Source organism: Caretta caretta, chromosome 2 (genome assembly GCF_965140235.1).
Source record: "Caretta caretta isolate rCarCar2 chromosome 2, rCarCar1.hap1, whole genome shotgun sequence".
Lineage (NCBI taxonomy): Eukaryota > Metazoa > Chordata > Testudines > Cheloniidae > Caretta > Caretta caretta.
Window position 1 is genome coordinate 136,575,016 of NC_134207.1, and position 11,797 is coordinate 136,586,812.

The window sequence follows — 11,797 nt, forward strand, 5'->3', positions numbered from 1 at the left end:
GACAACTATCGTCATCTTACTGTCATCTATATTTTAAACTGCAATTGTCGATATCACTGTATTATTTCTATTATTTGTCATCAGTTTCTTACAATTGAACTTGAGCCACACCTCAGAAATTACATCTTTAAAAAAAGACGACAATGTCAAATCTTCAACTGGACTGTTTTTGGAATATGGTGCTGCTCAAGAGTAAGGGGGGCAAATTTGGGGCCTCTCTTATTACTAGGCTGTTATTGTTTTCTTCCCATTTCTTTTTCAGCAAGAAGGACAGCAATTCTTCAAATGCTTCCATTCTCCACCCAAAACAAGAGCTCAACTCTCATAGCAAGGCATGTTATTGATATGGTATGGGAAAACATTTAATTAGAATACACTATCTTCTCCAATTTTGAAGTCTTCCAGACTTGCTGATTGGAATCTACAGATTGTGCAGTGATCAAACCCCTCAGGGTCTTCTTCCTGAGAACTCTTTCCAAGTAATCCTGTCTTGAAACACCAAGATTTTAAGAGAACATATATGTTTATTTTTTCATCGGTATACAGGGGATGTAAAAATTTAGCTCCTACTGAATGCTACAGCCCCCCTTCTTGCACATACATGCATTAAACTGTCAAATATTGCAGTACCCTGTTGTAGAGGAACTTCTCTACTGCAAGCAGAGATTCCATAAACACAATCCTGCAGTTTACTCAGAGCAGTGCATTTGAATTGTTCAGAACTTTCTACTTTGCAATATGCTTGACCTTAGATATGGCGAAACTCTGATCATAGTGAACATGTAGGCTATCCTATTAGTGTAATGACTGAAAACAGGGCAAGAAGTAAACATACTTCATGTCTCTTGGTTTGACAGCTTCATTTAAGTCTCTAGATGGTGCTAACCCATTGTGACCCATTCACAGTAGTTTTCAGGTTGCATTACATGTTTCAGATTTGATGATGCATTCATTAATAAGCATACAATCCAGTGGAGAAATAGTAAAACACATTTACTAATTTGGTGGACCTATCTTCCCTGGATACATGACTGACTTGCATTAACATTTTATGATTTGCCTGTTCACTTCAAGGAAGAAAATGAACCACATTCTACTAATTTTGCCGTATTTAAGTACCAAAACATGATAAGACATAGCAATGCTATCTAACAACACCTTTTCTAAAGACATAGTAAAGCACAGGGCCAGCAGAGTATCTTCAGGCACACTAGCTGTGAGGATACTGGACCATACAACTAAGCTGTAGCATACGTTATTACTTACCAAAAACGGCTCAGATTAAAAGGTATGTGAAGTAAATATTTAAAGATTCTGTTGGTTCTCTGTTTTGAGAAGCGGTGATGCTTCTTGCCTTGGAAAGTTCAGGGATCAGATTAATATTTTTATGAATACCCCATTTTAATGCATTTTATTAGGTCTTATTGTTGCTACCTTATTGTTCCACATCAGTCTCAAGTCCTATTCTTTTATTCATCAACCTTCTCGAAGTACCAATGTCCAGCATTGGTTCAGATCTTGTTCAGCCAGAACAGTGTTGCCTGATTAAAAAAAAAACACTTCCTCTGTACACAGAGACTGGACTAAAACTTCCTACTAACTCCCTTCTACCCATTCACTTAATACAACATGCAAAACAACAATTTAGCACTACGATAAAGGTATAGCACCAGCTACTGGTGGAGTTGCCATCTACACTGATCATTACATGAAGTCTCAGATTGTTCTAGGCCACAGCTCTTGTGGGCTACAAAATTAACTTTAGGGAGACAACCATGCTGCTTACACACTTCCTAGATAATGGACTGTGATTTTGATATTTCCGGTTTTGGGAACTTACAGCAATCTACTAATGGAATAAGAACGGCAAAGCCTTGGAGGCTGCACTAAAAGGACATTAATTCAAGTTCGTGGCAAAGTCAACAGGAATACATTATGTGTCAGAACTGTAGTTGTGCCTGCCCTCATCAAAGAGGACTGTCATCTTGTCCAACCCAGAGAAGCAACTGCAGATCCTGTACCAGGAACAACCGTTCTAGTCACTGCTGATTGCCACAGCATAAACCAGTCCCAAAAGCTCAAGATTCCAGAATAATATATGCGTAGCTTTGACAAGCAGATTGAAAACCTGATTTCCTAGCAGCAATTCCTACTAGCAAAAAAGTCACTTCCAAGATCAGACTTGCAAAAAGGAACCTGGATGAAAATTCATACTCCCCTCTGGGCACTGGAACAAATGCACACCACTTATTAATGTGCATTTCACTCTTTCATTTCAGAAGCCAGTCTATAAAAAAGTCACAATTTGAGTCAGACTTATTCTTTACCCTTATCACTGTTCCAGAGTTAACTAACTAAAAATCTCTGTTAAGTCATTGCAGCCCACTGTTTGGGCCAAATTCTACCTTCAGTTACTCATGTGAATTACCACTACAGTCATAGGTGGGCAGAATGATCCCCTTCTGTTTTAGTTTCCCCATTTTATCTGTTTTAAACTGTTACCTGATATTGAATGACCACAGACACGAGTGACTATGTAGAGAAGTCAGCAAGTTCAGACAATACCAGTAGAGCCATCCAAAGCACAGTAAAACTGGTTTGGGCAGATGCAGCCAATTACGTCAGTGGGTTTCCATCATGGTCTAATCATGCAAGCCTGATCTTCATGAACAGTTGTTCCACTGAAGTCGACTAGACTACTTACATGACTAAAAATTACCCATTAGTACAAGTTACAGAGTCAGAAGTCAAATTTGTATTTACATACTGCAATATGTAAATTTCACACATGCAAGTGGTCAAAAATAAAGTAAACCAAATCTCTGTCAGCCTCACAGTCAGAAATTAACAGGTTAGCCCGTGACCTCCAGTCTCTAAACTCAACATATACAGTGGGTGAATATTAAGTCATGTTTTAAATTCCTTAAAAAGCAGCTTTCAGCACATTGAACAATTACTACTAATAACCTAGCAACATTACGCACTGCAAGAGGTGTTGAGCCCACAACCCAGTACAGGGTAAGGCATGAAGAGACATTTTGTCATCTTTAAATACATTTCATTCGATATTTGATCATCAGTACGTTTTGGCCAATGTCTTTCTGCTCTTTTCTCCTGCTGCTCCCCCATCCTATGTGCAGATTTTAAATTTACTAAAAACCTCAGAAATTAAAATCCACAGTAATTCCTAGACAAATACAATATTAAAATAGAGTTGCGATTGATGGAACATATTGGTAATTTAGGGTTAAAAATGGGGACTTTGTCCCTATCTCCAAAACAAGTGTTATAAATGTAGGAAATGCAGAATTAAGGTAGAACTGCAAAGACATCCATACAGGCTGAAGAGTGGGAAAGTACAATTAAGGTACCCAAACAAGCTGAACTGTGCTATGCATGATGGGATGATTTTGTTGGTGTTGATTGTGCTTTGAGCAGGGGGTTGGACTAGATGACCTCCTGAGGTCCCTTCCAACCCTGATATTCTATGATTCTATTCAGTAACTTCATAATTATGATTAATGCAGATTAGTGCTTATGCTTCAAGATTTACATTGAACTATTGTATTTTTCCCCTCATAAGGTCAAAAATGGTCACTGATTTTTGTTCTTGTAAGTCAGAACCTTAAAATCATTTCAAGTATCTTTTCTGGCATGAATTTCCAATTGTTTTACTATAGTAGAAGACAACACAACAATTAAAACAACAAAAAGAATCCTACAACCCAAGTGGGAAATTGTTTTTTGGGCAATTTCATTTTAACTCATAGCATAATTATTTGAGGTTCTCTGAATGGAAGCAGTGTATTTAGTGTGATAAACTGTGTACGTAAAGGGAAAATCCTGCATCTGATTCCACAGCTGCAGAGGGTCCCTTGGTTATAGAACCAGTGCAGTTAAATGACTAAAGTAAGAGAAAATATTTCTAGAAACTGTGTAAGGAACATACGGATTGAAAGTGAATGTGGAATCCTCTTTGTCACTAGCTGCAGAAGTGAGTCACAATGCCCTGCACACATCAATAATGGTGGGATAAAGGAGGCCATAGGTGGAGGAATTTCTTAAAAGCCAAGGTATTTTCTATACCACAGACAGTGGGAAAAAAAACAAGTTCTTAAAAAAAAAAGTGTTGAATGATCTAGTATCCAAAATTCTTCGATATACAAAGTCTTTCAAGTAGAAGAGCCCCTGCAGCTCTTACCTATGTAACCCTTCTGCCAGGTGGAGCTGGCAGCAACCAGGTCCGGGTTCAATATCTAGGGGTTCCTTTTCAACCATACAACACAAAACCAGCTCGAGCCCCCACCCAGTTACCTGGAAAAATTACACACAACCCCTGGGTGCCTCTGAGAGGTAATACCTCCCTAATCACAAGCACAGAGTTTGAGTGTAGAAAAGAAACTTTTAATGAAAGGAGGGAAGTCACCCAACGTTAATTAGGGAAAATGCCACAAGCAGGATTCATAATCATAAAACTATGAGCAGGACACCCACCCCAGAGTGTGTGAGGCAGTGCCTTCTGCCTCATATTCTTGAGTTCTACAACCAACAGTTCCTTTTCTGTGCCCCTCTCTGCTCCCTCACCATACCCCACTCACAGTGGTTGTCCTTGGTCCATGAGGACCCAGGGTTCAGAAGTGCATCTGTGTGAGTTCACCTCCCATCTGGGGGAGAAGGCACCTTGCTTGGTCTGCCATCTGAGCACTTCCTCTCCGCCAGCTGCAGTTCCTCTCTGCCGGCCACATCGCCAGCCGCTCGTTCGCCGGCCAACTGTCTGTCACCTTCTGCTGCCACCTGCCTCTCTGCTGTGACCTGTGCACATCAGTCTCTTAGTGATTTTTCAGCTCTTTGCAGGCTGGGCAGAAACAGTCCCACCACAAGTGATTTCAGCTCTCATTTGAGCACTTTAACATAACAAAAGGCTCCTAATGAAGCCTATTTAGCTCTGTCTTTGAACAATGGGGAGGAACAGGATAAACCAGACTGGGCGGGGACCCTTGGGGACAGTCCACACGTCCTGGCTGGGACACCTGTCCCCACCCCTCTTATTTTCTCAGGTGTCTAGCATTCATGCCCCTGGCTTAGTGAGATTCTTTCATCTGAGGGTGACCCTTCAATCAGGACAAGCTCAGCACAGTTCTGCTCTCCGCTAGTCATACAATGAAGGTAACAACATTTCACTACCCCTGCATTCAATTTCAAAATTTTATTAAAGCTAATGTTAAAAAATACACAGGCTAAGAAAAGAATGTCTGTACATCTGGGTACAGTGCTTAGATTATCCACAAATACAAAGTTTGTTTTAAAAGTCATAAGATACATATAGTGCATAATCAGCAATAACTCAAATTTAGGTGAATAAATTTAACAATACAGTTTAGATATTAGCATCCAAGTATTTGGGTACATCACTCATGAAAAGTTGTACAGTGAATTGGTTGTAGAAAGCAAATATAGGAATGACTGTAGATTGTCCCTCCGAAATTGAGCGTTTAGGGTAGGTTTGTCCATTTAGAAAATACAATTCATAAGGAAAGTATTTCAGTTACTTTTCTGACCGCACTTCTCGTCGGCACTCCACTCATCCCTCCTGGTATTGCTGATGTCCAGTGATGTGTCCTATGTAGATGTCCCATCCAACACCCTGAGTTACCACATCAGCCGAGCGTAGCACTAACCAATTCCACATTCTCTCAACACCCAACACCAGCCAAAGCTGATCACTTGGAGCTACACAACTCTGGTCTACTAGATACCTATTCAGAGTAGGTGTGTTCATGTAAATACAGTTTGCTCCTGAAGTCTCTCCCCCTCCCAAACTAGCTGTCAGGGGATAGTTCATTGAGACCCGGCTTACACCTATTATACTACTTCACTGTAAAGGTCATGCACATGAGGGAAGACATCCCAAATGGCCTGGGTCTGCCCCACTTGCACCCACCAACCAACAGTCTCCTACATTCCCAGAGTTCAGTGCATTCACTCATCAAGACACCCTAAAGGCATCTTAGTCCAAGACTCGTGAATCTGATCTATGCCCTTCCTGCCTTGTGAATCAGAGTCATGGACAATTAGTGCCACTGCTGACCAAAATAGCCAATGCCTCATTCAGAGAGGGAATCTCTCTTTCCTCCTTCAGATATTGAGTAGTCCAACCAACACTGAAGAAACCCAGATTGGATACATCAGTTCTAACCAACTATCACCGGGTGTCAAAAGTTCCATGCCTGAGCCAACTCATAGAGATAATCTAATCCAATGCCAACTACAAGCTCATCTAATTAAATCTAACATTCTAGACCTGGCACAGTCTGGATTCAGGCCAGGACAAAAACAAACTGCTTTAATGGCATGGTTGGATGATCTCCTGCTGTCATCTCCATCTGTAGAGATGACAGACATTCATTCTCATCCTCCTGGACCTTTCTGCAGCATGCAACACTGTTGACTATGAGATACAGCTCTCCCACCTGACAGGGGTGGCAGGGGTCCAGAGTAATGGGTTACAATGGAACCCTGCTTCCTCGGGGAAGCGCACAATGAGCAGTGAGGGGAAACTGCACTTCGACCACTACACTTGAGATGTCCCACAAGGATCAGTTCTCTCTCCAGACCTTCTTAGCATATATCTGTAGCCACTAGGTGAAACGGACAGACAACATGGAATCAAGTTCCAGCAATATGCAGATGACACACAGCTCTATTTGTCCTTCATCACATACAATCACACCATTACCATCAAGATGGTCCTGTGCTTGGATGAGATCAGCTCATGGTTGGAGAAGAGCTGACTGAAGCTGAATCCTAGAAAATCCAAGTTGATGCTGGTGGGCAGAGGAAAGCACTTTGATGAGTTCACAGCCACGGTGCAGTCTCTTTTGGTCGAAGGTACACACCCACATTGGTCAATTCCATCCATAGCTTAGGTTAGGAGTACTCTTGGATTCCTCACTGACACTCTGTTCTCACATAGCAGCACTTGCAAATAATGCTACCATCTGTAACTGAGTATAAGACTCCATCCCATCCTGAGAAAGTGTCCTAGCCTCAGTTATTCATGCCTTCATCACTTCTCAGCTGAACTACAGCAATGAGGCATGCCTGGGCATGGAGTCTTCAATGATTAGTAAACTTCAACAAGTACAGAACTCTGCAGTGTGCCTCCTCAGCAAACACTGACTACCCCAAATACATCAAACCTTTCTCTGCTCCCTACAGTGGTTTCTCACAGAATATTAAATCAAGTTCAAAGTCTTGGTCCTTATCCTCAAGGCACTCCATGGCCTGGAGCCAGGATATCTAAAATATCACCTAAAGCTCTGGCTGGACAACCATAGCTGACTACTTCACTCCTCTGGCACAATAGAACTTTCTACAATAAAGGAAATGCCCATCTGTGTAGGAGACAGAGCTTTCTTGGGGACTGGTCCAAGACTGTGGAATGAACTCCACCAGAAACTAAGGTCCATCATAAACCTCACCACCTTCTGCTCCAAGCGGAAGGCACATTCCTTTGACCTTGCCTTCTCTCACAAACATATAGCAATGTTTATCTGTATATTATAAATACATTCCAAAACTAGACACTCCATTGCATACACTTCTCCCTCTGAGATGAGTGTATGCAATAGAGATGAAATGAGAAAATGAGTGAACAACCACATGACAGATGTCACACTGCTTAATGAGCTCTTGGAAGGTGCTCAGATCCTATTGTGATCAGTGCGATATAAGAACCTATACAGAATAGAACAACATTTCTGTAAAATGAACATCATAGGAATCCTAATGTTTTCAGCAGGCTCAAGGTTCATCCAGAACTATTTAATCCTGTAATAAAACGTTGGCCAGGAACCAAATCTAGAAGCCAGTTTAGGCAAAATCGGCATCAGTCTATTACTCAGAATTGATCAGGCCAGCACACAGATTTTTATGGAACTCACATTCTTGAAATCACAATCATTCCGCTTTTTCCAGCCATGGTGCATTTGGAACAGGCTGTAGTTCTGTCAGACACTCTTCTTTAATTTTGAGTTAACAGTGACCTAAACTTGACAAAAAACCCAGCAACATTCAGCATTAATATTCAGCATAACCAAAACCAGATGAATGTTAACACTGTACAAAATATTCACTTACATGAACAAGGGTAATCTAGAATGTCACTGGCCAAATGTAAACATTGATCTTCATCGCATTTATCTTATTACAGCACAGCACATTCACATCAAATTTGACAGCTGTCATCACCTGAAGTATGCTGTGCCCTGACATCTTTGATGCATCCTGTGTTGTTCTTTAAGTATACACATAATTCTTTGACTGAAATACTGATGACATAATGAAAGCTTCACTACAGCAGTGTTGTTATGATACCTCATATTTATATAGCATATTTCATCCCAAAGTACTTTACACAACTGTGCATGTACAACATTGTTGAAATATAGCTGCCACTGGAGTTTCTGGCAGCAGCCAGTGTACACTGAAAGACAGGGACATTTTGACTGCAAATACCAGGGCAGACCCCCTATTCTTACATAAATTGCCACTTACGGGCTATGATTTCAGTGAATCTATTCCCATTTCCAGATTTTACCTACCACACAGAGCAAGCAGAGACTCCTGGACTGATTTTCAGAGCTACTGAGAACTCTTAGCTCCCACTGACATCAGTGGGAGCTGCAGGTGCTCAATATCTCCAAGATTCATGCCATCAGATTTTAAGGGATCATGTGAAACAGTCATACAGTATGCCGTATATCTGACTGGAAAAAGAAAAAGTTGAGTCAACCTTACCAGCGTGGAGTGCCTAGGTGTTTCAGACACGATGCTTAAATCACTAAACCTCTGCTCTAAGTGCTACTGGATGTGTTATAAAGATGCCCCAAATAGTTCTTCCTTCAAGGAAGAATTGTGCTGTATGAAGAAAATCTACTTGTGAAATTATATCACAAGCAAGGGGCTCCTGTTTGTGCCTGTGCACCCTGAAAGTGGCCAAAGGGCATTTCACATTTGATGCTTAGGAGAGAACATTTCAAATTAATTACACTCCCATCGAATGACCTCAGCTGAGCTGTGCTCAGGATGTATTTGGCCCACCACCTTTCAATGTTGTGGCTTCAATTCCCAGTCTGAACAGCAATTTCTGGAGTGAAACAAAAGTTCTCTCTCTTTCCCCTTTGATTTCATTCTTGGGGTTTCATTTCAGTTACCTAGCTTAGCAACAGCCCTTCTATTATTTTAGTTAATACAAAGTGAAAATTTGCTCAGAAACAAAATGTGGAAAGTATATGTGAAAATAAATGTATCACAGCAGAAGGCCATTTGGGATCAAGCTCTGGTGACAAATGAGTCCTGGACAAACCAGCTGTAGATTGTGCAAAGTAACAGACGGAATACCGTGCGACAGCAAACCACAACCAGGAAGAAGCCTCTGTTTTTATGACCCCCTCAGATATTTATATCCTCCATTGTGGCCAGTAAACACAATTAGTGTGACTTGGACCAAATTTTAAAACATTAACGTTCTGTATAATTAAGTTGTTGTGGGAGGGAGTATGGGGTGAGAGGGAAGAGGGAGAAAATAGAGTGCAACTATGTGGTTTTTCCCTTGTCCCTTCAGTGAGAGCCGTGCTCCAGGGCTTACTGCCTTTTCCTCTCTTGCTTAGCACAGGAAATATTACTTTCATAGTTACTTCTAAACACAGGTTGGAGTAGCTGGTAATCATTCCAAATGTAGATCCTTGCCAGCATGCGTCAATGGGTTTTAAAAGCTAGATATGCTGAAATTGCTGTTCTAAGGCAGTATGTGTAACCCCCCCGCCACATCTATTTGTTAGGTGAGAGGACACAATCAAGGCAGCCCCCAGGCCCATTCTGACGGCTGAATGAAAGTTATTTTATCATTGCAAACAGTGAAAAAAATCTTGAGAATCCAAGTTTAAAAACTATTCAGTGATTGTATAAATGGCCCCTTCAATTAGAAACCCAAAAAGAGTGGGTTGGTTTCTACCTACTGTTCAAAATGACAGCAATCTCCTACAGAACTTTGTTATTTAGAAATGCTTTTAGCTCCTTATTCCTCCTATATCCTCCCTCTCATTGTAATCCAACCTTGGCAAATTGTATTGATCACTGTTGTTCAGTGTTTGCTATTGCAGGTATGCTTCAGAGAGAAGGCAGGTCTTTCCTCTTGATCTAAAAATGGACAGATTTGAACTCATTCTAATTTCCTCCAATTGTTCATTTCATAGGCAGGGATCCTTCAGTGAGAAGGCTCTGTCCTTAACTTGCATAAGTTTTATCTTAGCTACACCAAAGAGCATTCCCCATTGTCTCACAATCATAGACTAAGAAGCTGTCTGCAGTAGGTAGGTTCTGTCATACGAGGCTGAGAATCTCGACCTCAGAATTAATTGGCCACGTATATATTTTAAAAGATGTGCACTCAGACTATTGGACCTTGATTTCTAAAAGCCTTGTAAATTCAGATCTGAGGTCTTGGTTTGGTACGTTTTACACAAAGGAGCCATTTGCAAATTTAGATTTGAATTCAGATTCAGATGGTGAATGTCCTGAAGTTCAAGGTCTGTAGGGTTTCATTCAGGCCCATCTCTAAGTTTTATGTGGGAAAAAATGAATTCAGGAATTTTTCTGAGTTAAAGAATTCTTGAATCTCATAGATAAACCATGACACTAAAATTCTTCCCTTTCCTTTAAGGAATTTCAGACATTTCTTTCCAAAGAGAGTATTAACATCCACTTCCAATATTCTTCCATACTGGCAGGAGAGAGCTGAACCCACAGGTACTACTGATCAAAAACAGTGATCAAATGTGGACTTCTAATACATTTGTGCACTTCCCAATCAAAGATAGTTGCAGGTGTGCGTTTGAAGTTGGAATTTAGCCCCAAATCAGAGTGCTACCAATTGAATCAAATAAATAAACCAAAGTATTTCATTCACACTTAAATTAGAAGAGCCTGTGCTCCCAGAGGCCCCCCGCTTTTCCTCAATAAACTAACATTTCAAACAAATGTAGCAACTACAAGATGATGCATACCTAATGCACAGAAGTTTGGGTTTATTCTGCAGAATCAAACAGGGAGTGTTTGGACAAGTTCCGATTTCCTCCAAAATTATACATGTTAATAAATAACTAGAGCATACAGTGTTTTTCATCTTGAGATTTCAAAGCACTTTACAAAGGTGATCTGTATGGTGATACACCTGTATGGTGATACACCTTTACAAAGGTGATCTGTATCCATTTTACAGATGGGAACCTGATTCTAGAAAAGTAAATCAGATTAAATAAATGGCCTGTCACAGAACAAAAGTGAGTTTATTTTCATATTTACTCAAATAAAAATTTAAAAAATCAGTATGAACTGATTATTGAAGCAACAGAGTGCCAAAGACTGTTCTATTGCGGTGCCTCTGATTTTAGTCAAGGAAGTTACCATTTTGACTGATTAGCAGCTGATCTGCTCACCAAGTTACACAGCTTTCCCAATATATGGTGCACCTTAAAATTGGCCTGATTCAGCATCTTTTACTCAGGTTGAGTGGTGCTCTCACTCAAATAGTCACACTGATTACAATGGGACTACTCAGAGCTACTCAGAAAGGGTTGCAGAGTTGGGCTTCATATTGTTAACCATGTATGAATAATATATTTCTGCTCAGGTCATCTTATAATTGGTTTTGTTCTCTTTCAGAATGGCTGTAGCTAGTAATCAAGTTAGCTAATAATACCTGCCCTGTGGTTAAAAACAATTCTGATCAATTTTA